Consider the following 27,143-nt stretch of genomic DNA (forward strand, 5'->3'; position numbering starts at 1 on the left):
GCTTGTCGATGCTAATACACCTAGCGCCAATGATCATCAATTTTTTTTATCTATTGTATATTTGGTATTATTTACTTGTTGTAAAGCGCTTTTTAATATTTTATTGTAGAAAAAGCGCTATCGAAAACTATTAAACATTAAACATCGTCGTACCGAATAATGTACTGCAAGGAGTGGACAAATTAATTTATTATTTTATCACTAAACGGATCAGGCGACTAAAAAGTAAGGGATTAGCCTCACCTTTCAATTCCGGTGGTTGTAACATCAATCAATCAATCAATCAATCAATCAATCAATCAATCAATTAATCAATCAATCAAAATGTTTACACGCGCCAAAATCAATAAGCAATGTTATTCTCAGCGGCGCGGTTGTGTCGGTGTACATTACATGGCTTGGCCACAGTCCCTGTGGCTTGGCAAACAACTGAGTCTTTAATTTATGCTTGCAACTGTTAACAGTGGATGCTTGTCGAATGTCACATGGCAATATTTAGCCTGAAGGTACGGTCTTTTCAATTCATGTGGATACCATGTTTTGTAAACTGTGGAGTGGCATGTTGGAAAAAGCTATCCTGCGTTGTCTTTTTAAGTCTTCTGCACAACACTCCGTTTTACGAGATCTGATTTCCTGTAAGAATACGCAGTTTTATGAAAGTGTGTTGAACTCATGGAATGTCATTAAACCTCACGACGAGGAGGGTATCTTACACGTAGCATCACCTGGAATCTTAAATCTGTTTTGTTGTTACATGTAGACGTAGGCTGCAATACATTAAAGGGACAAAGTCGGCTAGTTTTCATGAATTTTGTTTAATACGAGACACTATTTACATAGTTTCAGATGTTGGAAGACACTAAATGAATGAATGACCATGCATATACCACAGGGTACAGGGGAAAGTCCCCTCGGGTGGGGAGGAAGGTGTTTTTTGTACAACGGTTTACCTTATTTGATTTTATTAATTTTGACTGTGATATTTCAAATAAAGAGTTCAACTCTACACCGTCTGACTGCTTTATTATTACCGACAAGTCCTTGTCTCCTCTCCAACTTGTGTATACACCACTATAATTGCTCCGAAAACATTGCCAACTTGCTAATCCGCTGTCCGTATCAGCGGATTGAGTGATTGAGTCAACACCACAGCCGTCCCACACGCATCCTTATTTAGTTTTATCATAGAACTATTGAGTCAATGATTTTATTTCTGTTTCACAGTCCGTGCCATTCGATAGTTAAACTAACAAGCAAATAGGGGGGGGGGGGGAGTCACGTGATGCCTCACACGTGGTAACTGGAAGTGTGCGTCGGTTCCCGAGTCCTGTGGAACTTTGCTGTGTAAATAGTACGTTAGAAGACTCAAAAGGGTTTAAATAGTTGGCTAAAGTCATCATCTTTGGACTGTGGAAGTTTGAGACCATGCGACAGAAAGGCTTCGGGAAAAAAGGCAAAGGAAAGAAGAACGGTAAAATAACAGACTTCATGGACAAGATGGCTGAAGGTGAAGACAATGAAACACAGTCCACGTTAGCAGACACCGACATGGTTGAAAACATAGACTGTGGAGATGAAGAAAATTTGTCAGTGGTAAGCTTGTTCATGATGATGAGAAGAATTGAGAAGAAAATGGATAAAGGTTTTCATGACCTCGGCAATATGCTACAACGGGTAGAGACAATTGAAAAGATACAGACGGAGCTGGAACGTTCAATGGAATTCACAGCTGCAACGTGCAGTGAAAACCAGTCCATAGTGGAAGCACTGAGGAAAGAAGTGAAGGAGATGAAAATTGTGACCCGAAAGACCGAAGAAGAAAACTTGAGGTTGCAGAGGTATACTAGGAGTTATAATGTACGTATCTATGGTCTGAAAGAAGAGGAAGACGAGAAGGAAGAAGCTGTTGCTTTGAAAAAGTACGTACTTTATTGAAAGAGAAATTTGAAGTTGACCCGAGTGAGGTTGAGAATGTCCATCGCGTGCCACCGCGGCGCCATCTTGACCGAAGAAATTTGCGTAGTACACCGCCTCGACCAGTTCTGGTGAAGTTTATGTATCGTCAAACCAGACAGAAGATTTTGAGAAAATCGCGCAGAGTGCTTGAAGGTTCTGGAATTCGTGTCAAAGAAGATTTATGTCTACAGGACTATGAGAAGAAAAAAGAGTATCTGCCGATAATGAACAAAGCGTATGCAGAAGGCAAGCGGGTGAAGTTTCACGACGGAAAAGTTTTCATAAACGGTCGAGTGTATAATCCAGACAGTGAGTCGGAGAATGCAGTTTGAATCCACTTTCGGATTCGGTAAACGATAAACATTGTACTCTGAATTTTTCTGTTTAAGGTCTCTTTCATAATATAGTTTCCACAGACTCGGGTCCGACCTGGGCGTGTTTCTTTTTTTTGAGTGAGCACGTGTTTTGTGGCGTTGGTTTTTTTTTGGGGGGGGGGGGAGGGGGAGTGAGGCGGTTATGGGTATTTTGTGTTGTACTGTAATTTGGGGATTTTCCACTCTTTTTTTGCTCTCTATCATCTTGAGAGTGTGGTGTTTTGTGGAACTTTTCCAGGTTTTGTTTCTTGTCGTTTCGTCATGTCTGTTGTGTGATGCGTTTTGTGTTTTTTGTTGTGGCAAAATGCAGTCAATTTTTTTTTTTCACTGGAAAATCAATAGAATTAACATTTATATTTTATGTCAGATACTGATATTAAACTTTTATCTTTGAATGTAAGGGATGGACCATTAGATCTTGGGAGGGGGGTGGTCACAGTGAAATTGTGAAATATTTTTTTTTACTATCATAAATTTCCCAAAAAAATTTTTTTCCAATTGAGATTAGCTGTGCAATTTTTTTTTTCAAAGTAAATTTTCAGATTCCTAATTTTTTTTTAGTTCGTCGCTGTCTGAGGATAAAGAGGGCAAAGATGTGGTGCGAAGCACCACAAGCGACCGCGCAAGCGATCACGGGGGGAGGTCAGGAGGGGGCTCTCCCCCTTTTGCCATTGGAGCTTTTGAAAAATAGAGATTAAAATGGTGTTATTTGGTGGCACTTGGGGTGTATTTTTGGAGAGGGAGGTCAGGAGGGGGTGTCCCCCTCCTGCTGTTTGAGCTTTTGAAAAATAGAGATTAAAATGGTGTTATTTGGTGGCACTTTGGGAGTATTTTTGCGGGGGGAGGTCCCCCTCCTGCCGTTGGAGCTTTTGAAAAATAGAGATTAAGATGGTGTTATTTGGTGGCACTTGGGGAGTATTTTTGGAGGGGGGAGGTCAGGAGGGGGTGTCCCCCCTCCTGCTGTTGGAGCTTTTGAAAAATAGAGATTAAAATGGTGTTATTTGGTGGCACATGGGGAGTATTTTTGGAGGGGGGAGGTCAGGAGGGGGTGTCCCCCTCCTGCTGTTGGAGCTTTTGAAAAATAGAGATTAAAATGGTGTTATTTGGTGGCACATGGGGAGTAGTTTTGCGGAGGGAAGGTCAGGAGGGGGTGTCCCCCCTCCTGCTGTTCGAGCTTTTGAAAAATAGAGATTAAAATGGTGTTATTTGGTGGCACTTTGGGAGTATTTTTGCGGGGGGAGGTCCCCCTCCTGCCGTTGGAGCTTTTGAAAAATAGAGATTACAAGTCATCGTTGATGACACAGTCCCCACTTGTTAATGGGTACTTTGATATTGTCCTAAGAGGATAGAGTCCTCTTCATTAATTAGGTCTGTGATAAAAATACTTTGATACAGATGGCGCTCAATGGCCAAGAATGAGTTCCATGGTGATGAAAACATAAAACCAATGTAGGCCACCATCTCAAAGTTCATAAAATGAGTCAACTAGGAATTAATCAACAGGATGTTGCAAAACATTTTGCATACAATTCTAACACTTAACAGATTATCACTGGTACCATATTTCATAAAGTTTGATGCAGTATTTACAACACTATGAGATCAACATCTGTATCAAGTTTCATCACATTTGACGTTGTATTAATTTGTGGCTATATCACCCTAATTAGGAAAGTTCATTACTTATGCAATTACAAATTAATTAAAATGACACTGATAAATGTCTTTTTCAATGTTAAAGCAATGTGAGCTTAACATCGGTTAACATCTGTATAAAGTTTCATGAATTTGATGCAGTACATATTTCTTGACATATCAGCCTACTTACGAAACTTCAATAATTGACATGTTACTGCTACATGACGTGAAACAAATTGACGAGCATATGTATGAAATAGGTCAATGTCAACTTTGATTGATACTGGTGGAAATATGTCTGAGTTATGGCTCTGTACATGAAAACATCGTAATAAAATGGCTGCCTAGCAACCATATTGGATCGTATCACATAAAAAATCGACGTACATATGTATGACATAGATCAATGTCCTTGTACCAACTTTGAATAAAATCAGTTGAGATATGCCTGAGTTATGCCTCTGTATATGAAAAAATCGTAACAAAATGACCACACAGCAGCCATATTGGATTGTATCACAAAACAAATCGACGTGCATATCTATGACATTGGTCAATGTCCTTGTACCAACTTTGAATAAAATCGGTTGAGATATGCCTGAGTTATGCCTCTGTATATGAAAAAATTGTAATAAAATGGCCGCCTAGCGGCCATATTGGATTGTATCACAAAACAAATCGACGTGCATATCTATGAAATTGGTCAATGTCCTTGTAGCAATGTTGAATAAAATCGGTTGAAACATGTCTGAGTTGTGGCTCTGTACATGAAAAAATCGTAATAAAATGGCCGCCTGGCGGCCATATTGGATCGTATCACAAAGAAAATTGACGTGCATATCTATGACATTGGTCAATGTCCTTGTACCAACTTTGAATAAAATTGGTTGAAACATGTCTGAGTTATGGCTCTGTACATGAAAAAATCGTAATAAAATGGCCGCCTGGCGGCCATATTGGATCGTATCCCAAAACAAATCGACGTGCATCTGTATGACATATGAAGTAATCCTTGTACCAAGTTTGAATGAAATCGCTTCTTGCATCTCTGAGATATCTGTGTGAACGGACGGACGGACGGACGGACGCACACACACACGCACGCACACACGCACGGACATGACCAAACCTATAAGTCCCCCGGACGGTGTCCGTGGAGACTAAAAATGGTGTTATTGGTGGCACTTGGGGAGCGTTTTTTTCAGATTACATATCTTCCTCTGAAAGGTGGTCTTCTTGCTCCTCAGTAGCTTCCTATAGTTTTGAAAATTGACTATTTTGGTTTCCTGGCTTCCCTTTCTACTGCGTGGTGAAATGCCTACATTCATCCCACCAAACATCATGCATATCTCATGATTTACAATTGATTTTGACAAGCTAAGGCCAAAAAAAAAAAAAGAAATGTTTCTGGTCAGGCCTTTCTTTAAAAATGGTGCGGCGACGCGGCCTTTTTTTTTCCTCCTCCTCAAGGGAGGGAGCAGGGTCAGTTAAAGCGCCAAAGCTTAGCGGCTAATTTGCATAATCATTTGCATATCATTAATTTATATTTGCATATGGATGTAAGCTTGCACATGCATCCACACATACATGTACACTCACAACAAAATGCAATGGTAACACACAAGTGTGCAGTTTGAACATCATGAGAACTCTTTATTACACTTAAATAAATCATCACAGTATTGTAATTACAATTGCAATTAAAACAGAAGATTCAGATTGAAACTTTGAGAGCAAGAAATGGTTCGTCTGATTGGAGTTTATTAATACATATATTACTAATAAATTGTCAAAAATTGCCAACAAAGAGGAAAATTCACAAGTTTAAGCTTTACACAATTCAAATGCAATGAGTTTTATATCATTTTGAACGACAAACACCGCGAATATTTTTCATCACGGGGATAGATTTCAACCAGCCCCCCCCCCCCCCCCACGCATAACGTCTACTTCCACTGAACATCGTCGTTCGATTCTTGATTTTAAAAATACCACCAAGATGATCACAAGACATGAACTAAGTACAACTAGAATCCCTCGAAAATCAGGTGTAAAATCTTTCAGAGAACGTGTCAGAGTGGAACCACACGCGACGCCAGGATCAATGTCAACACGTTATGAACCTGTCGACCAACATGGCCGCCGCCATATTGAAATTTATGCAATGTGAACTCGAACGCGATCGTGATCGTACTCAGACAAAACTCATCGTTGTACAATCATAATCAACCTCACCAGTCAACTCTTGTTTCTTTTGCGGTCCATTTCGTTGATCAAAGCATGGGAATGTGATCAAAGGCCCTGCTAGTGCTACACCGCCTACCTCTGTGAACACTTGTCCGCGATGTAGCTTATACTGTCTTTGTTCAATTGTTGGTCGTAATAGTCGTTCTGGAATGAAAATTTGTGAACACCCAGCGATTCTTCTATTGTGTTAACAGTCTGATAACTGGGGGTGAAATTTGAACAGCGCCCTCAGAAAAATAGCCTCGTTTTCACTTCAAAACTAGGATCGTCTCAGTAAGCTGAGGTCAAGCTAGCATGGGTCGCCTAAATATGCCGGAATTGACGCTATACCACTGACCTGAGTGAAAATTATAGGTAGTATGTATTTTTTAGTAATTTGTTTCGGATATAAACAGTTTCTCGTGAACAAATAAACATGCTGTCAAAAGAATTTCAATGTGTATAATGACTGCCTTCTGTTGCATAACGCGATTTCTGTCTGTCCATGAAGGAGAACTGGGGCTAGAAAATGGTCTTCCGGGTCTTGAACACCGACCAAATTTCAACAGATTTTTTATCAGTATCAATTGAATATGCATACCAAATTTCGACTTCATAGTGGTATTTTACTGGATTTGGTACACTTTTCAAATTGAGGAAAGGTCCGATGGTCATTTGTTTATCGATCTGTAAATGTCTACGAGAAGCCCTTTTACTTTTGTTTGCGGTACCCATTTCGATTTCCTTCAGCTTGTTGGGTATATATTTCTGCACATAAATGCACAATCTGGTATTTTTTATGTAGCTTGTTGACAAATTCATGAGTGTTTTTGATACATATGCGTTGGCTGGTCTGTACAATCAGTTGTAAGGTATACATGTAGCCTATGTGTTCCAATATTTTGTGTGTTTGGCCAAGGCAGCTACGGGGAATTTGATGTTCAACAAATTTGCTGATGCTGGAGGATTTTTGTGTGATTTGGGTATTAGAAACCACTTTGGTGTGCGTATTATGTGTTTTCAAGGGATCGAGATGTATGATCGTATCATTTTCAAATTGTTTATTTTTATACAAGTCTAGGAGAAGATCGTACTTGTTCGGTTTGGTTGTGTTGAAATGGATTTCCGATATCCCCAGTTTATCACCGCGAAGCAGTTTATAGTTGTGATTTGTGTGCGTGTTTGACCCATTTCGATTTCATTTTGGACGGGTGACTTACAGATCATTTGTGCCTCATGATGAATTTTATTCTCATTCTGTAAATGTTATCATTTTTGTTCTTCATGACATGTATGATAGGCCATTTTGACGAAGGGATAAATTGTAAGCCTCTACTCAATGTTGTTATTTCAGGAATTGATAGTTTTTATTCTGAGGGATTTCTAATAACTAAGGGGGTTTTATGTGCGTTGTTTACACTTCTTTGATTAAGTTCTTTTCTTGTGTTTCACTTCATTATGAGTGAACTTTTTTCTTATTGTTTCTCATATTGGCTTGCAGCAGATGATCATTAATTACAAGCAAACTTTGTTTGCTCTTAGCATTTAGGCACAGATTCCTTTTGATATTTTTTATTATTGATCTGCAACTTTTTTTGCACGGTCTCAGCACCATATCTTTCCAATAAATGCATCTTTACAACTCCTTTTCAAACCACTCCTTTTCACCTTTGATGAACGAAAATATCACATCTTTCACAATCACACAAAACGACAGTTCACCCAGAAAATTAATGAACGTTCTAAATGCAATGCAATGTAAACAACAGTTTTATTGTAAATGTACCTGAAGTTTAATCAATACTTAAGCCTCAAAGATCTAAAAAGCAACAAGCTGAGACAAATCAGACACCAAATTTACGTCAAAAAGGCGAGAAGTGCACAACCAATAAACCCATGTACACAAGCTTTTCTCGGGGAAGACCCGACTGGAAGCCCTCCTCGGGCTGTGATGACCCTGGAAAAAAATGAGAAAAATGCGTAAAATAACTGTTGCATTATATTTACGTATTGTAACCTTACAGTGTCACTTGATGTTCGTGTTTTTCCAAAGAAAAGCAACATTTGATCTATAAATACGTACAGTGCACTACGATCGTATGCGAGTACGCGTGTATGCGTGTATAGCGTACGGCACACTATGGTGTTGAGTTGGCGCCATATTGGATTTTAGCGGCAAAACATTGCGGCGAATTTTGCCGCCCAACATCAAATTCCTAGCCTGAACAGACAAAATTCTGCGGCAAAAAGCTAATTTATAGTATAATTACACGAACTATGCTAGTTTTGGGGGCCTAACTTCATGCTACCGTAGTTGGTACAGCAACAAAAGTCCGCGCTCGACGTGCAACATCGTACCGTGAAGAATCACTGAAATCGCAAAATTCACGTTCATTCTTCAAACACAGCCTTGAAAAGTCACTTACCTCTTTAGAAAACCGAACTGAAGAGATTTAGTTGGTCTCCGATGATAATTATCGGTGAAAGAAGAGGATTTTGTCGCGACTAAAAAACTCTATTAGCTGGCCAACGGTCACACTGTGGGCTGAGCTGCCGAGCGTCGTTCGAAAGGAAATCTCATTAGCATATGCAAATAGCACCCCCAGTTATCAGACTGATAACGTTCCTCTCAACACTTCCGGACAATTATCTGATGCATACCATACTTCACACCTTCCACTCTTTCACACAGGTTAAAAGTTGCAGTGAGCGCTTATGTGTAAACATAGCTGCAATAATTGTAGCCCTTGGTTGGTGGGGATTGGGCTTCTGTCGTGCGGCTCGCGCCTTGCCCCAACCAGGGCTACAATTTCTCCCAATACCTGCTCGTGTAAAAGCTGCAGTGCGGATCTACACTGCATGGTCCAGGCACACACGGGGCCGCATTATCAGAGAATCTCCCCTTACCGTGTGCAAATTTCACCATAATCCTGCTCCAGATAATGTTAGAGCCTTGTAACTCCTATCGATGGTCAACTTTACTCCTTGCGGCTGAAAAATGACAGTTTAATGACTCAGGCGCGAAGTCAATTCGAACCTGGCCGTCGTTGAACTCTGTACCCAGCCGACTTGTACCATTACATTTTAGGGGTGGCCGACAGGTGTGAGGGAGCTGAATGAGCATGCTTACGGGTAGCCCTACGAGCCCTACACTGCCTCCGGAGCCAAAGCCGGACACTCTTGCCATACTCGTAGGACTAGCTTATGGGAGTGAAAGGATGGGTAATTTTCATGACAATATGTAACTCTTAGTGAATAAAGAGAGATACTTTTGCCGAAGTTCAACTACGCATTTTAATTAGTTCAATAAATCCTCTGCTGTATCTTCCCAACTTTCTCAAATATTAAAGTTACGTACTAGTTCAATAAATCCTACACGGGAACGGGTCATTTAAAGCAGTGAGAGCTTAGTGCCCATGCACATTGTTCAGAGCGTGCCTAAGTTAAACTCCATAACTAGTTCAACTTTCACAACTAAGTTCAACCATCCACCTTCATGGTACAACTACATGAACAAGATGCCGCTGTTGTTCAATGTGGAAAGAGTGGTTCCAAGCAAAATCTGTTCGACTAAAAAGGTCACAATGTGTGAAGTGGGGTGCCAAAACGGCATTCTTGTCCATGACGGCGTGACTTTGCACAATTTTTTTTAATCGGATATTTACCATCTAGTATCAAAGTTTGACATATCGACGATTTCGGGATTACTGTGAAATCGCCGATCGACACTGGACGAGAATGACTTGCCTTGTGCCTCAGCACGCTGCGTCTGTGAAATCGCCTATACTTACCGAATATTTATCGGCGATTTCCGGACTCTAGATGATACTACAATGACTAGCCTTGTGCCACGGCACGCCGGGTCTGTGAAATTGCCGATATTTATTTATAGTTTAACTATACTTATACTTTGCCAAATACTTTGCTATTTGTATACTACACGTAGGTATTTTACTGTTTTTGTACGGTCGTAACATTTTTTATCTTAATAAACCCATTACACAAACGCGGATTACATTCCAGGTTAATTTTCTCACAGGACATTTATGTAGTCTCGCTTCGAACCATAGTGAACTTTACAGTGTGCATGATGAATTCAGTATGGAAATAGGGTCAATATAGGAACGACTTCCTCCAATCTGATTAAAATCAGATGTAGAGTACAGCGACGTCTTCTTATGCGTACGCGGTATTCTCTCGCTGTCGCGTAGTGAGAGGCGACAGCGAGAGAGTACCGCGTACTCTACCTTTGATTTTAATCAGATGGAATTCCTCCATCCGTTTGTTCATGACTACTTCAATAATGCAGTGTTTATCAGTTTAAAATTTCGGCATTTTCTTGTCTGTCAACATACATCTTTATGACGTAGTAGGCCGGGTTGTATGAGGATTTCTTTACATCATTTTCACGTCTGTGCTTTTTCATGGATACATCTTTCTCTTTAACAAATTCCTTGTAATCAGCATGTTTTACATACCTGCTTTGATATTGAGCTCAACAGTTTTGAATAAATCTAATAAGATTTGAAGCACCGCAACGAAGACTTGTCCCTTTATTATATTATTATTATTATTATTATTATATTATTAGTAGTAGTAGTAGTAGTAGTAGTAGTAGTAGTAGTAGTAGTAGTAGTAGTAGTAGTCACAGTAGTAGTAGTATCTAAGCTTCCCATTTTTACACAAAGTTGAGAATGTTCCAGACTAATTACAGTCATGTCATGATGAGTGTGGGGTAAAATGACATACATAACATGATCAAAACAGAAATGGACCAAAAATGGACTCCTGAGATACACCACACCAATCGACAAAACATGAGCGTGTACACCTAAAACTAACATTGACTTCTTCCTGTAAGGTATGATCGAAACCACTTCAGTGACAAGTCAGAAAACCTGTACACAGAAAGTTCGCTCAGCAAAATGTTATGATCAACGATGAAAAATCTTCACGTAAATCTTCATCCATATTCTGTAAAAGTATAGACCCTGGTCAGTTAACTTGACTAAAGCAATGTGACAAGAGTGATGTTAACGTTGTCTGATGATTGTGAGTTGTGACAAAAAGATTAAATGCATAAAACTGTAAAAACTAATATAAACATGTTTTTCTAGTATTTTAGGTAGAAGAACTGGTAGGAGGGAGATAGGCCTATAGTTGTTGACATCACTCTTAGAGCCTCCTTATGAATCGGAACTATTTCAGCACATTTGAAACAGTCGGAAATGTACCACTATAAGCTTCAAGATTAAAAAGAGTCGCGAATATATGTCAGACATTTCACCACTTTACAGCTCTGGCCAAGCGCTAGTCTGGTTCGAACTTCGCTACTAGATGATACTAGAGTTTGTTAATTAGGCGGGTAAATATCCGATATATATCGAAGATTTTATAGCCTTAGAGATCTATATCGTATAGTATAGTAGCCGTAAATATCGATTGGATATCTTATAATTATATTGCGGTGTCCTCTTGTTGTCAGAGCATCTGTATAAAATGACAAAGACCAGACGACAGACTTTGCATGGCGTGAATATCTCTTTCACTTCTTCAGAAATAAAGATGGCAAGTTCTTCAATGGTCACTGGTCTCTCTTTGCTTTCAGCGATAGTTGTATTCTTGCAGTAATTGAAAAGGAGCAAACGGTCCTATGACCTTTTTACAATCCTTCGAAAAGATAACGTTAAAATAACAACTACTGCCACTAGCGCGCTACTGCTAGTGCCACCGTTTTCATTAGTCCCTCACACCTGTCGGCCACCCCTAAAATGTAATGGTACAAGTCGGCTGGGTACAGAGTTCAACGACGGCGGTCAGGTTCGAATTGACTTCGCGCCTGAGTCATTAAACTGTCATTTTTCAGCCGCAAGGAGTAAAGTTGACCATCGATAGGAGTTACAAGGGCTCTAACATTATCTGGGAGCAGGATTATGGTGAAATTTGCACACGGTAAGGGGAGATTCTCTGATAAGGGACGATTCAGAATTTACTTCCAGGGGGAGGGTGGAGGATTTTCTATTTTCTCGGTGATTTTTTTCCATGGCCCCCCCTAGTAAATTATAGAAAAAATCTATGGCCCCCCTCATCTTTCCTGTTTTTTTTCCATGGCCCCCCCTAATATATACATGCATGCTTATACGGTACATTATAGACATATCTAGTCTAACAAGTTGCAGGAACTGTAGGGCCTAGTGGACATTAATCGATGATATAACAAATCATTTCAGGGTTATGTGACTATAAAAAGAATGATTTGCAGGGACTGCAAGTGGCACACTTTTGGAAAGGGTAGCAATAAACATATCTGGTTGTAAATTTCTAAAGAAAAGTTAATTACTAAATATGAATACTTTTTTCGTTATGTCTCACTGATACATATGATGCACACAAAGACAAGCAAAGATGTCAGTCAGAAATGGTGAACAGAAAATCAGAGGAGCAGATAATTGGCAAAGTGATATATATCTTGAAGTTTAATGGTACATCATTTGCAGATATCCAGATATTTCTGGAAAGTGAGATGTACATGTACATGCACACGTTCAGCATACATTTTCATTTGATGATGCTGAATATTTGCAGACTCACGGTGAAAGTTTTAAACATTAGGAATTAAAATTGGTGAAAGCCAACTTGTTTTTAATTTTCTCTTTTTTTTCTAATTTTGTCAGCAGTACTTTTCAAAATTGACAGAGCATGCGTATTTCAATTTTTTTTAACAAACTTTAATTTTAAAAGTCATGATGCGCATGTATTCAGATGACACGAAACAATAAATGTTAATTTGTTTTTTTGCCTTTTCTGCCAGCCGCCACTGTGAAATCTTTGATTATACATATCAGAATGAATGGGACACAAAAGTGTTAGTATCAATACACAATGTGTAAGCCTATCCACATTTCTCCTAGCCTCATACACACTGAGATCACTTCTTGGACTACAGCAAATTTCTTGTGTACACAATATTTCAACAATCCGACACCATAGCATTGGCGCAGTGCCACATGATCTTCTGGATGCGCATACAGGATTATTGGAAAATCAACCCTTTTGTAAATTTTTCACCATATATTTTTGACAGTAATACATAATATTTTTATTTTCAACATTAAAAAACTATTCGCTGAAAAGCACCTTGAAGATGAGACGGCCATAAATTATTTTCAAAAAGTTTATAGTAGATGTAAGCACTGTAAAAAGTTATGTAGAACATTTAAAAAATTTAGAAAGGGTAAAATTGATGAGAATGAAACATAGAAAAAAGAAGCAGAAAAGAAGAGTAGCAGTAGCAGTAGTTTACTCAAAGGATGAAGTTGGTGTATATTTGGGGTAAAAAACCTCAATTTTTGTATTAATGATAAAAATTTATTTAAGTCAAAATCTAGACAGTATTTTCTGAAATGTAATATTTCACTTGAAAGGAGAGTATTCATGTAGAAAAAACAACTATTTTATTTGGCATTATCCATCCTCATTTTAAAATTGTAGGGGTTTAAAGACTGACACTAATAATTGATTAAAATCATGATCAGCAAAATTAAAATGCCTCTTATTCAAAATGCCTCTTATTAAAAATGTAAGAGCTTTATTGCCAAACAAAACCAATTGATAGTTGTTGTGTTATATAGCATTTAAAAAACATAATGTGAAATTTCAGAAAATTTGACCCAGCCGGAGTGGAGTTAAATTCTTTGGAAATTTTGAAATTGGGAGGCAAAAGAAGCCAAAAAATCGGGTGATTTGCATACATTTGCATAAATTAACACTTCTTTATGATGCAACTTTCAACTGCTTTACCAGCTACAAGGTAAACCCAACCTTAAAAAGACATTTGCTGTAATTTTTAGCATTTGTTCAATGTTCATCTCTGTGTATCAGCATTTGTTTGTTATTCTATCACTACATAGAACACCCAATGCTGTATTTAGCAACATACCTGTGTGAACATAAATGACCATTGTTATTGTTGATAAATGAATTCTAGTCTGGACTTGATCTGAGATCTCTTTTCAACAAAAACAACCCTGACTGTTCACTGTATGGTTTGTATTGACATGCTAAATACTGGACATTTCATAACGCTTCAGGGAGGAGAACAAGATACTGCTATAGATGCATAAAACAAACCACTGTGAATATTACCGAATTTGGCAGCTAAAGGAGTTTAACTAAACATGTTGAGTTTATCTGTCACCCAGGTAGCGTCTATGGTTCTCTTTTGTAGAGATCAGAAATTCTGGGCAAATATTGAATTGATGTTTTTTTTCCTTGGCCCCCCCTAAAAGATTGTGGTATTTTTGTCTGGCCCCCCCTAAATTTTCTTGGGAAAAATGGGTGGCCCCCCCTGAAAATCCTCCACCCCCCCTGGAAGTAAATTCTGAATCGTCCCTAATGCGGCCCCGTGTGTGCCTGGACCATGCAGTGTAGATCCGCACTGCAGCGTTTACACGAGCAGGTATTGGGAGAAATTGTAGCCCTGGTTGGGGCAAGGCGCGAGCCGCACGACAGAAGCCCAATCCCCACCAACCAAGGGCTACAATTATGCAGCTAGTGTAGACAATGCATGCATCAGCTGGTAGCTACGCAGAGCGTGTGAACTAAAGGATGGCGGGAATATTTTAAAGCGTAGCGGGGGGGGGGGGGGAGGCGAAAGCGTAGCGGACCGCTATGGCCTGGGGATAACACTGAGTTTTGTAGTTTTATCAATATAGTAACATTTAAACTGTTCATGCAGTCACTGATCATGTGCCCCAAAGAATTTCTTTCTCTTCAGCCGTTTTGGTTTTGTGTTATAGTAATCAGTATGTAGTTAGCCACAGCCGCCGGCCTCAAACCAGGAAAAAAAAGGATGACGCGCTGTTTTTCAAGTGACGCGCGCGCTGACCAGAAACATTTCTTTTTTTTTTTTGGCCTATGGCTATTTGCAAAATATAGTGAAATTTGCATATTTGTGTTTTTAGAGCAATTGTTGCCCTTTTTGATCACAACATCTATTTCTCTGTAGCAGCATGTTCAAATTGATTGGAGGTATATAGATGTGGTGAAATTTCAATATTTGTCTTTTTAGGGCAATTTATGCCATTCATTGTCAAAAAAATCTGTATTCTCTGAAAGGGCTTATCCAATTTCTTTGAAATTTGCTACATAAGTCCCTTAAGATTTGTTTAAATCATGCTCTTTTTGTGGTGGAATTCTTCAGATAATTGTCATTCAGCATTTGCTACATACAAACGATTATTCATGCAGATTTATTCAGTATTTGCTATCGAGAACTTTCAAAGTTCAACCCTTTTGTGTGTTTTTGTGTTGGGATTTGTTGGATAGATGGCATTCTATGTAGTGTATTGTTGAATGTTAAAAAATGTGTTGCTGTTGTTTTTTGAGGCTGGTTTTTGAGAAAATGCCTTTTTAAAGCATGTTGTTTTATCATTATTGACGTGTTTCTGTTTGTTCACCCATTCTTGCATTCATCATTGCAATAAAATGCTGTGAAAAAATGAACCTGATGTGGCCTACATCTGTTTACATTGATCTTAAAAGGCAAATATAACTTTCTGTCTTGACAACCATACCATAGTTTCAATGTTTTACCTAGTGCACCTGCTTGGTTTGTACGCAGGAAACAAGTAGAAAACAGGCTCTATAATTTTATAATTTTCAAGTGATCAGAATACGAAAGTCCTGAAAAGATAAGATAATCACAACTTCCAGTATAAGGGATACAGTCACTCTAAATGTATAAATTAAAATTAAAAATGTGCCTGGAGGATGTACTAAAAATACAGAAAGTTGCTTCCTGTCGGTAAAATCTAAAAAAAATTCAAGATTTTAAAGACTTCTGCAGATTTTTTTTTCGCATTTGTCTTCTTATTTATTTTTTTTTTATTTTGCAAACTAGTTTGAAGATTTTTTTTTTCCTAACTTTCTGCTCTGAAATTTTTTTTTTCTGTTTTTGACCACCCTCCCTCCCAGGATCTAATGGTCCATCCCTAAGAGGACTTGGTCTCCCAAAGAAACGTAAATCAATTTTCCGTTGGATTTCAAAAAAGAAACCAAATATTGTGATGTTGCAGGAAACACATAGTACAGTGTCAAGCGAAAAATTCTGGTCTAGCCAGTTTAAAGGAAACGTGATATTTTCACATGGTAAATCCAATAGTAGGGGGGTAATTACTAATTTTCGTAATTGTGACTACACAGTTAACAAAGTTGTGTCAGATATTAATGGAAGATATATTATCCTAGATGTTTTAATGAAAGATAGACATTTTCTTCTAGTAAATTCTTATGCACCTACGGATGAGTACCAGCATGCATGTTTTTTGAAAAATCTGTTTCAGACTGTTTTGGAAAATGTGACTGATCCGGCTATTTCTATCATTTGGGGAGGTGATCATAATTTTGTTTTAGATCAAAACAGAGATCGGAAGGGTGGAAACCCAAGGATTTGGAAAAACTCTCTTACCTTAATGCATGATTTTATTGAATCCTTTGATTTGTGTGATGTCTGGAGAACTTTACATCCTGAAGAATTGTCTTTTACTTGGAAAAGGTTTAACCCTTCCATTATTCAAAGTAGAATTGATTATTTTCTTGTTAGTGACAATATTCTTAACATTATTTCTGATACTTCTATTTGCCCTTGTATTTTATCTGATCACTCAGCAATTGTTTTAGAACTTAAAGTTGAACCAACTAACAGAGGTCCTTCATATTGGAAGTTCAATACAAGTTTATTGCATGATGAACATTATGTGAAAATAATTTATGATAATTTTCCACATTGGGTTGAAGAAAGTTCTGTCCTATCAAATATCTCCTGTGTATGGGATTGGTTGAAGTACAAAATTAAGGTACAGACTATCCAGTACAGTAAAGAAAAAAGTAAAAGAAGGAAAAATAAGATTGTTATTTTGGAAAAAAAGATATTTGATTTGGAGAAGGAATTGGCAGTCAATCCCTCTCCACTTGTTTTAACTCAGTATGACTCTGTTAAGAATGACCTTCAGATTGAATATGATTATGATACTGAGGGGGCAATTATTAGGTCACGTGCAAACTGGCATGAATTTGGGGAAAAAAATTCTAAATATTTTCTAAATCTAGAGAAAGCAAATGCAAAAAAGTCCCATATTAATTTTTTGATTAGGTCAGATGGTTCTTTTATTTCCGCCACAAAAGACGTCAGTGTTGAAATTAAAAATTTCTATGAGAAGCTTTATTCTTCCTCTGTAAAAAATGAAGAAGGCAATTCTGGGCTGCATCATAAGTTTTTACAAAACACAGATATTCCAAAATTGAATGTTGGGCAGAAGGAATCATGTGAAGGTATGATAACGATAGATGAAGCTTGGCAAGCAATTAAATTATTTCCTGCTAATAAAACTCCCGGAAATGATGGCCTTCCTACTGATTTTTACAGGTTTTTCTGGCCACTTGTAAGTCATTTTCTAGTGAATTCTTTAAATAACGCATTTCATACTGGTCAATTTTCTATTTCTCAAAGACAAGGTGTAATAACTTTGCTAGAGAAACAGGGCAAAGATAAAAGATATATTAAAAATTGGAGGCCTATATCTTTGCTTAATGCGGATTATAAAATTGCTACAAAGTGTTTGGCTAAAAGAATGGAAAAAGTTCTTCCCACCGTTATTCATGAGTCACAAACCGCTTTTGTCAAAATAGATTTATTGGGATACTGTCAGACTTATAGATAATATTTTGGATTATACAGACACAAATGATGTTCCAGGGATGTTGTTGACAATAGATTTTGAAAAAGCGTTTGATAAACTTGAGTGGCCCTTTTTGTTTGAGGCACTCAAATCTTTAATTTTAGTGAAAGTTTTATACATTGGATCAAATGTCTTTATTCAAATATCTCCAGTTGTGTTATGAATAAAGGTACGAGTACAGGTTATTTTAGTCTCTCACGTGGCGTTAGACAGGGTGATCCTATTTCACCATTATTATTTATCCTTGCTTTGGAAATTTTTCTTGTAAGTTTGCGTTCTAATCCAGATATTAGGGGGATAAAATTTGATGGGACAGAGCTAAAGAATGCTTCTTATGCAGATGATTTAACATGTGTTTTTAAAGATATCACTTCAGTCCGTTGCTTATTTAAACTTCTTGAAGAATTTCACTCAATTTCTGGTTTATCTGTAAATAAGGAGAAATGTGAAGCTCTTTGGTTAGGTAAATGGCGGGGACGTACTGATAAACCTGTTGATGTAATATGGCCAACAGGCCCCATTAAAGTTGTGGGTATATTATATTCTTATGATAAGAAAGCCTCAAGAAGTTTAAATTTCGCCAAACCCATGGAAAGTTTACAGAAATGTTTGAAGTTTTGGAAAAATAGTCATATTTCACTGTTGGGAAAGGTTCAAATTATTAAATCTCTTGGCATTTCACGCTTTCTTTATGTTCTTAACCTTTCTGAACCTAATATTGATAGTCTAAAACGAATTCAAAGTTTGTTGTTCTCCTTTTTATGGAATGGACCTGACAAAGTTGCACGTAAGACGGCGGTTGGTAGTATAAATCAAGGTGGTTTGGGAATGCCAGATATTTTTGCAATCTACAAAGCTCAGAGGATAAACTGGCTCCGTCGTTTTTTTGACGATGACTTTTCACATCCTTGGAAATTTTTCTTGAAAGAGAAATTAAAAACTGTAGGCGGTATCAGTGTGCTTTTGAAATGTAATTTTGATATTAAATTATTGCCTGTCTCTTTGTCAGATTTTGAAAAAAGTTTGCTTACAACATGGAGAGAATTAACTAAGGAGACTGAGTCAGATAAATATTTCTTGAATCAGTGCATATGGAATAACCAACACATTTTGATAAATGGTAAATCTGTGTTTTATAAAGAATTTTATGATGCTGGCCTTTTTTATGTAGGTCAGCTTTTTGATAATGTAGGCAATATTTTGCATTGGAATACTTTTGGGAACAGATTTCCACAATATTCCTTTTTGAAATGGTGTGGTATTATCCATTCGCTACCAAAAGAGTGGAAAAAAACATACTGACACATCTAGATTTAACGCTGAGGATATGATTGAAAATGATTACAATATTAATTTTTTAGATATTTCCTTAAGTTTGCTTCAGTGTAAAACAAAAATTGTTACTCAAATTATTATTTCTAATTTTTTTAAGGTTCCAACATCGCAGCTCTATTATGATCATGTATTAGGTACTTCTGTTGAAAGTTGGAAAGAAATATATCAATTGCCTTTTAGAATCACACTTGATGTTAAGCTTAGAAGCTTCCAATGGAAATTGACCCATAACATTCTTATGACAAACAGAAGATTGCATAAAATAATTCCATCTAAAGTACCTACCTCAAATTGTACCTTTTGTCGGAGTGATATTGAAACTGTTATACATTTGTTTTATGAGTGTGAGGTAACTAAGAAATTTTGGTCTACTCTTTTCCAGACCTGGGGAATATATTTTCACTGTACGAATATTGTCTCAGCCAGAGTGATTTTGTTAGGAGATCCCACATTACCAGAGCTGTTAAATTTTGTTTTATTAGTTGCCAAGAGATATATTTACATTAGTAGATGTGAAGAGAAAACACTAACATTTGTTAATTTTAAGTCCTTTATTTTCAACATACAAAAAACTGAACGTTACATAATATTGCTATTCGAAGGAGTAAACTCGACAAACATATTAAGAAGTGGGGAGACATGTTACAAGTATTGGAAGAATCTTAATTTTCACCTTTTCTTTTATCTGTGAACCGTAATATTTTTAATCCAGTGAATAGTGAAGTATAATGTATTTTCTTTCTTTTTGATGACTGCAATAAAATAATTAAAAAACAAACAAAACAAAACATAAAAAACAAGCAAATATGCCCTTTCAAGTTTCAACATTTTACAGTAGTTTGTTTATGCGTGTATTCCTCGTTATTCTTTGTGTTGACGTTTCTGTGAAGGTCACAGACCGCTTACGCACTCTTCCTAACGATGACGTGTAGTAGTGTGCATAGTAATTCGTTATTTGATGGGGTTCAACCATGGTGGCTAAAATTCAAATCACGTGGACGCGCAGACAATCATTGAACCTTGACGTAAAAGAGCAAGAATGCGGTTGTATATATCCCGGAAGCCATGTATGGTCACTATTTGGGTCGCATATTGATTCGACTGGGGATTTTGCCATCGAAAATTTGTAGAAAATGGCCGACTTTGTCCCTTTAAGTGCCGAATTTCGCCTGACACAAAGATGGCTGTATCCTTAGCAATTACAATGTAACATGGCTAATCCTTATTCTCTTTCGAAAAGATTTCCGACTGTAACATTTTGACCTTGTTTTTCTTTATCTATTGTGATGTTAGCAGCCTCCACTTCTTCTGCGGGTTCCAAGGTTTAACCTATCCTGATTCATTCAAATGATGAAATTTCAAAAAAAAAAAAAAAAAAAAAAAAAGGTTTTAGGCACATCCTCTCACTCGGCGAAAGCGCTCAAATTTTGCTTGTAGATTTGGTAAAGTGACTTTGAGTTTTGCATACGTAAATCTGGATGTCAGATTTCAAATTTCAAACTTCTAAAAATCACATTAGTGTTGCTACAATGGGTCACAGTGTCACTCTGAGTCTGATCAAGCGTGCCGTGGCACGACCTATGACTTCTTACCGTAACACGACGGTAACACGAAGGTTGTCGAGGCTGACTCGAACTGGACTTAAAACATTCAGCATCTTGCGTAGGCTAGCGCAGCTGCGGAACAGACTGACGAAGAACATGGGTGAAGCCAAGCTTACGCTATACCACGATAAGATTTCTTACTACTCACAGTGTTACGTGCAGAGAAAACGAACAAAAGGGTGAACTCAGCAAATAACGTTTAAACAGAATTTATTACAAAAATAAAACTAATTGCTAAGTCAGGGATAGAGTACAAGCTTTAAAAGTGTACAGACTACTTATCTCAGCTGGGACGGCAAAGCTCCAGTCTCAGAGTTGTAACAGTCAGTCGAATGAATGAACAGTCCTTTGGCTTGCAGGCTTGAAGCTGCACAAAGTCCACAGTATAAATCCAGCGTTGACAGTGAAGGTCTTGAAAAGTCTTGAGAATGACTACTGCTGGAGTTTAGTAACACACAAGAGACACGATCCCAAAAGTCTGACTGGAAGCTGTGCACGTCCCTTTTATAAAGGCATGTAAGAACAATCTAGAACTTTTATTGACATGCTAATTACTGTTCTAAAATATCTCCCTTACACAACTAATCAACTTTCCAGAACATTCCAAACATGACTAATTGAATTCAAGGTTGTGAGGTCATCAAGGGCAGTGACCTTGGGAATGTTCTAGACTAATTGAACTCAGGTCATGATGAGTGTGGGGGAAATGACCTACATAACACACACCCCTCTTCAAAAAAAAAAAATTTTTCAAAGAAAAATCTTTCTTTTGCAAATGTAATCTTGAAAAAGATTTAAGTACTCAAATTTTTTTTTTACTCTAAAGTAAAATTTCTTGAAAGTGAACAACAATAAACTCTAAATACGAGAGAGACAGTCTGCAATTAAATTATCTCTGCCTTTGATATGTCTAATGTCAAGATTAAACTCCTGTAACATTAAACTCCATCTTAGCAATCTCTGATTTTTGCCTTTAAATTTCTGTAGAAAAACAAGAGGGTTGTGATCAATAAACCACTATTGGCTGATTTGAAGAAGTAACATAAACTTCAAAATACTGTAAAGCTAATATCAAAGATAAACACTCTTTTTCAATTGTAGAGTAGTTTCTCTGGGATTTGTTAAATTTGCGTGAAAAATCAAACAGGATGATCTACACCATGACTATCCTCTTGCAATAAAACAGCACCAGCAGCCGTATCACTAGCATCTACAGCTAATTTGAATGGCAAAATGAAATCTGGTGCAGACAACACTGGGGCACTTTGCAGTATGGCTTTAAGTGTATCAAATGCCTGTTGGCATTGCTCTGACCAAACAAACTTTACTTTCTTTTTAAGTAAGTTAGTCAAAGGCTCAGTAATTGTGGAGAAATTTGGACAGAATTTTCTGTAGTAACCAGCCATACCGAGAAAGCGCATCAGTTGTCGTTTGCAGTTTGGTATGGGAAAACTTGAAATGGCACTGATTTTGGCATCAACAGGTTTTACCTCACCCTGTCCTACAGTATGTCCGAGGTAAGTTACCCTTGCCCAACCAAACTCAGATTTGGCAAGGTTGACAGTCAACATTGCTTTGCTCAGTCTCTCAAAGAACTTCCGCATGAGCTTGATGTGTTCCTCCCAGGTGTCACTATACAGGACGACGTCGTCAACGTAGGCTGCACACCCGTCTAGCCCGGATATGACGTCGTTGATCATCCGTTGGAACGTTGCCGGAGAGTTCTTCATTCCGAATGGCATCACCTTGTACTGGAACAATCCGTCTGGTGTAACAAAGGCGGATATTTCACGAGCACGATCCGTCAGAGGGACTTGCCAAAATCCCTTCAGTAGGTCAAATTTTGTCACATACTTGGCTTTTCCCACTCGGTCGATGCAGTCATCAATCCTCGGGATTGGGAAAGTGTCTGTCTTTGTTAAAGTGTTGACCTTCTCAAGTCCGTGCACATACGATAACTGTGATCTGATTTGGGAACAAGTATGCACGGCGAACTCCAGTTACTTTTACTGGGTTCAATAAAGTCATTGTCCAGCAGGTATTTGACTTCTTCCTGGAGATATTTCGCTTTTGTTGGATTCAGTCTGTATGGATGTTGTTTTACAGGCTTACTGTCCCCAACATCAACGTCGTGATAGATGACGTTCGTCCTCGTTGGAACATCTTGAAACAGGTGTTGATATTCGTGGAGCAGTTCTTTCACCTGTTGTTGTTGTTCTGGCTGGAGGTGTGCCAACTTTGTAGACTCCAGCTTCTCCAGGATTTCTGAGTTCTGAAGCTTGACCGAGCCAGCTTTGAGTTTAGAGTATTTTCACTCAAGTCAGTTTTAGTATCACTATCTTCATAATGGTTTGAACTGACTGCACTGACAGGCTGAGTTATAGTAGGATTATCCCTATCCAAATATGGCTTAAGCATATTTAGTGACATAGCTGTTTTTTGTTTTCGCCTGTCAGGTGTTATTATGATGTAATTTAAATCACTCAATTTCTTATCAATTAGGTATGGCCCAAAGTAACGAGCATGGAGTGGTTTGCCAGGAATTGGAAGTAGAACAAGAACCTTTTGACCTGGTTCAAACTTCCGTTTTGAGGTGCTTTTATCATATTTGATTTTCATTGACTGCTGAGATGACTCAAGATTTTCTCTGGCTAATTCACATGCTTTAGAGAGTTTCGTACGAAAATCGGACACATATTGCAAAATATTCAGACAATCCTCATCGTCTGATAGGAATTTCTCTTTAACGAGCTTAAACCGGTAACTCTCGGTAGGGCCCTACCGAGAAAAATCGATAAAAATGGGCGGAGCAAAACATAACTAATATGGTTTCTTTGTGAACAAAAAGTATCAAATTAAAACAGCTGGTTTAACACCTCCAAAATAGAACGTGCACGCCACATAATGTAAACATTGACTGCACGGTGACTTTACGTATACTATTTTCACCCAATTTTACGGTTTACTTTCCATACGATACATCCACTCATTTCCTCCATAGGTTTGTCTTGAACATAGACTTTTTCGAAGTCTCACTGGAGCAGAGGTTCGGCGCGGCGTCGCCTCGGATTTGTACAAACCGTGATGACGTTGCCAGGCGATCGGTCGACACTCCTTAGATCTCATGCGTCATGGTATTTATATGTTTCTCGTCCGAAAACGAAGCGTTTGTCATTGTATTCTGCGCGTTTTTGAATGATTCAACATAATGCATATCATGACAGTGGCAATAGCTATCCGCATCTTTGTATACAGGTAAACGATGAAGAAATCCAACCCAACGAGTAGTTTTTCTGCCACGGGATCTATTATCGGAGTTTTCCTCGGCTCAGTCAGTCATAGTGTACATCACTCTTGCAGGGAGTCTTGATTGCAGAGTCGTATTTGCCTTGATATAAATGAAGCACCGTTTTGTCCAAACGCCGTCCTAGAAATGCCGCATTTCAGGAAAGAACGGGAAAAAATCAAAACAGTTCTGAAAGAACAGCAAATTCGCCTACTAGATGTCCAAATTTTTCGAGTGTGGTTATTTCAATGGACGACGTTGGACATTTATGCTCAACGGCCGAGTCGTCTACCAAATTTTGTAGAGCTTTTGTCTTACAAACAATCCTTTCCTTATTCGACCTTAGTTTAGCGAGGCAGGGCTGTGTCTCCATTATAAAACGTAGTTTTCCACAGTTCTTGGATGGTAGTTGTAGTTTCCTTTTCAAAATTTCGTTGTCTCATGACCTCGGCGCTGTCGCGGATGGGAGGGTACCGACGACTATTCCCCCGGCTTCGATTACAAGTTTTATGGTGACCGAAATGAAATGTGGTGTCGATTTGTTGTCTTATGATTATTTCAAAAAGCTTCTGAAAAATACTTATTTTAGAAATCAAACCTGTTAATATTTAATCACCTGAAATAAAATCAGAATAAAGTGATCGCATGATCTCTCGGAGTATTCATTTCAATGTTCATCCCTCCTTATAAAATGGTGAGTTCTAGTATTTCGCTACTTTCAACGATCCCGCCAAAATCGAGTGCACTTGCACTTCTACACTCCCCACGCAGTCGCGATTCTAGTTCATTACAAATGCGTGGTATGGTAGTCAGTCAGACTGCTAATCACACTATGCCAGCTGGCTTTATGAAGATAGCGGTCACTGATGAGCAGGAGGTAGCCTCGGGAATTTTCTTTGCCAGGAATGAATTGGAGCTAGCTGTGATGGGGATCGAGCATGGACATTTGAGTGCAACTGATTGGATGATTGGTACGGTGACCTCAGCTGCCGCCGGCGACGTTTGTCAACTCGACGTCTGATCAGCATAAGTGACCCAGCAGTGACGACCGAATATGCCGAAGGCGATAGCAGGCGTCAAAAAATCCCGGTTTTGTCAGCACATTGGATTCTGGAGGCTACTTGTTTTGTGTTACATAGGCATGCACGGCTTTAGATCGGGAAAGAAAATGTATATCACTTTTGGAAACAGCTAAGCGATAGTTACGCATATCGCATTGCGATGATTGCGCTTTCAACAGTACGTTGACTCGAGGGTAAAACTTGAAATTTGAAAAGAAGACAGAAGATATACAGACAGTGTAGACAAAGTGAGAGATCATGCCAGAATTTATGCTGGTACTTGTCCGTGGTCTCAACCCGAACATACCAGACGTACTTTATGTCGGGCAATAAATGACAGTATTCTTGACCGCGGAGTGACGTCACTTTCACCTCACGCACGCGAGTGAGGTGAAATGGGATTTGACTATACAAGACAGTGAACAATGCAGAAATTATGTGACAAAGTACAGAACTTAGTGTTTATCATTGACATAATGTTGAAAATTTGAATGCTGCTGTAGTAAATGTTGAAAAATCCACACTTCAATATTTGTTCTCACGGCAGTGTGACGCAAAAATGACGTAAAAATCCGCAAGTTCCCGGATGTCCGCGGTCAAGAATAGGCCTTCCTGTCTGTAAAATGTACGGCTCAGGTAGGCCAACATAAATGAAAACGGTCCTTTTCAGGACCAACAAATTTTCCAAAAAGAGAACTACCTAATCAAATGTGTTTGCATGTATTTATTATACACAGTGTGTGTGCGTTTGTATCTTTCGGTACGCTCCGAGTATTTGGTGTTTTTTCCCCGCGTTGAACCATAAACCCTCGAGAAAAACAATCAACGCTACGTACGTAAAAAGTAAACAACGTATCGCTAATGACTCATTTGCAATTTGCATATCATGTCAATCATGCAGATTCAAACTGAACATCGAACGTTATACCGGTGATATTACCGGCAAATATTTTATCCTTTTCCTGGTTCCAGACGTCATTTCAAATTTAATTTCGTCAGAAACCAACTATATTGTGCTCCAAATACTTATACACATATCCCTCAATTTCCAAGAAAAAAATTAATCGGTAGATTTCTAAATTAACGGTTTTTATTGACGACGTCCAGAGCGTACCGAGTACGTTTGAATATCCCACCATTATGACCATTCTCGTAGGTTCTCGCGCTTTTATACGGGAGTTGGGGCTTTAAGTGGGCCACGGACTGTATGTCCAAATACAAGCTCAAATGGGCTAAACCAAGAGACTCTTGAATTGACTCTCTAACAGCAAAGAGCAGAAAATGAATTCCTTCATCCCACTGCTTCTCTGTATCGAAACAGTAGGTCCTAATCATGGTTTTCAAAGTTTGATGAAATCGCTCAAGAGCACCCTGACTTTCTGGATGATAGGCGGATGACGTATACTGTTTAATGCCTAGCTGATCCATTACTTGTTGAAAAATACCAGACATAAGTTGGAGCCTTGATCGGACTGGACACATTTAGGGAGCCGAATAAAGTGAAAATTTGACTAAAGCTCTCACTATAGTCTTTGTCTTTATGTTTCTCAGTGGTATGGCTTCTGGGAACCGAGTTGATGTACACATTATTGTCAGCATGTACTCATTTCCTGATCTTGTTTTTGGTAGGGGCCCAACACAGTCTATAGGCATCCTATTAAATGGTTCTTGAAATGCAGGAGTTGGGTGTAAATAGGCGTTTGGAATGCCCTGATTTGGTTTCATTCTACCATTTGGCATGTGAGACAAGTTTTACAGATATGTGATACATTTTGCCTGAGATTAGGCCAATAAAAAGTGACTGAGAATTTTATGATAAGTTTTCCTGACTCCTAAGTGACCAGCCCAGGGGGTTTCATGGGCCAGGCGCAATATTTCAGCACGATAGGGCTTTGGAACCACAATTTGATGTTTATAGCCCAATC

General features: G+C 38.3%; 1 protein-coding gene and 1 long non-coding RNA gene across 2 annotated transcripts in view; one reads left to right on the top strand and one right to left on the bottom strand.

Annotated features, from left to right (window-relative positions):
• LOC139143849 (ganglioside-induced differentiation-associated protein 1-like) overlaps positions 1-27,143 on the top strand; it is a 52,336-nt gene that overhangs the window by 17,530 nt on the left and 7,663 nt on the right. The window lies entirely within an intron of this gene.
• On the bottom strand, positions 7,942-8,776 carry LOC139143845 (uncharacterized). Its single transcript, XR_011554677.1, has 2 exons — positions 8,621-8,776; positions 7,942-8,151 (listed from the first exon to the last, which is right to left on the bottom strand). It is a non-coding gene; the product is annotated as an uncharacterized lncRNA (long non-coding RNA).

Source organism: Ptychodera flava, chromosome 11, assembly GCF_041260155.1.
Source record: "Ptychodera flava strain L36383 chromosome 11, AS_Pfla_20210202, whole genome shotgun sequence".
Lineage (NCBI taxonomy): Eukaryota > Metazoa > Hemichordata > Enteropneusta > Ptychoderidae > Ptychodera > Ptychodera flava.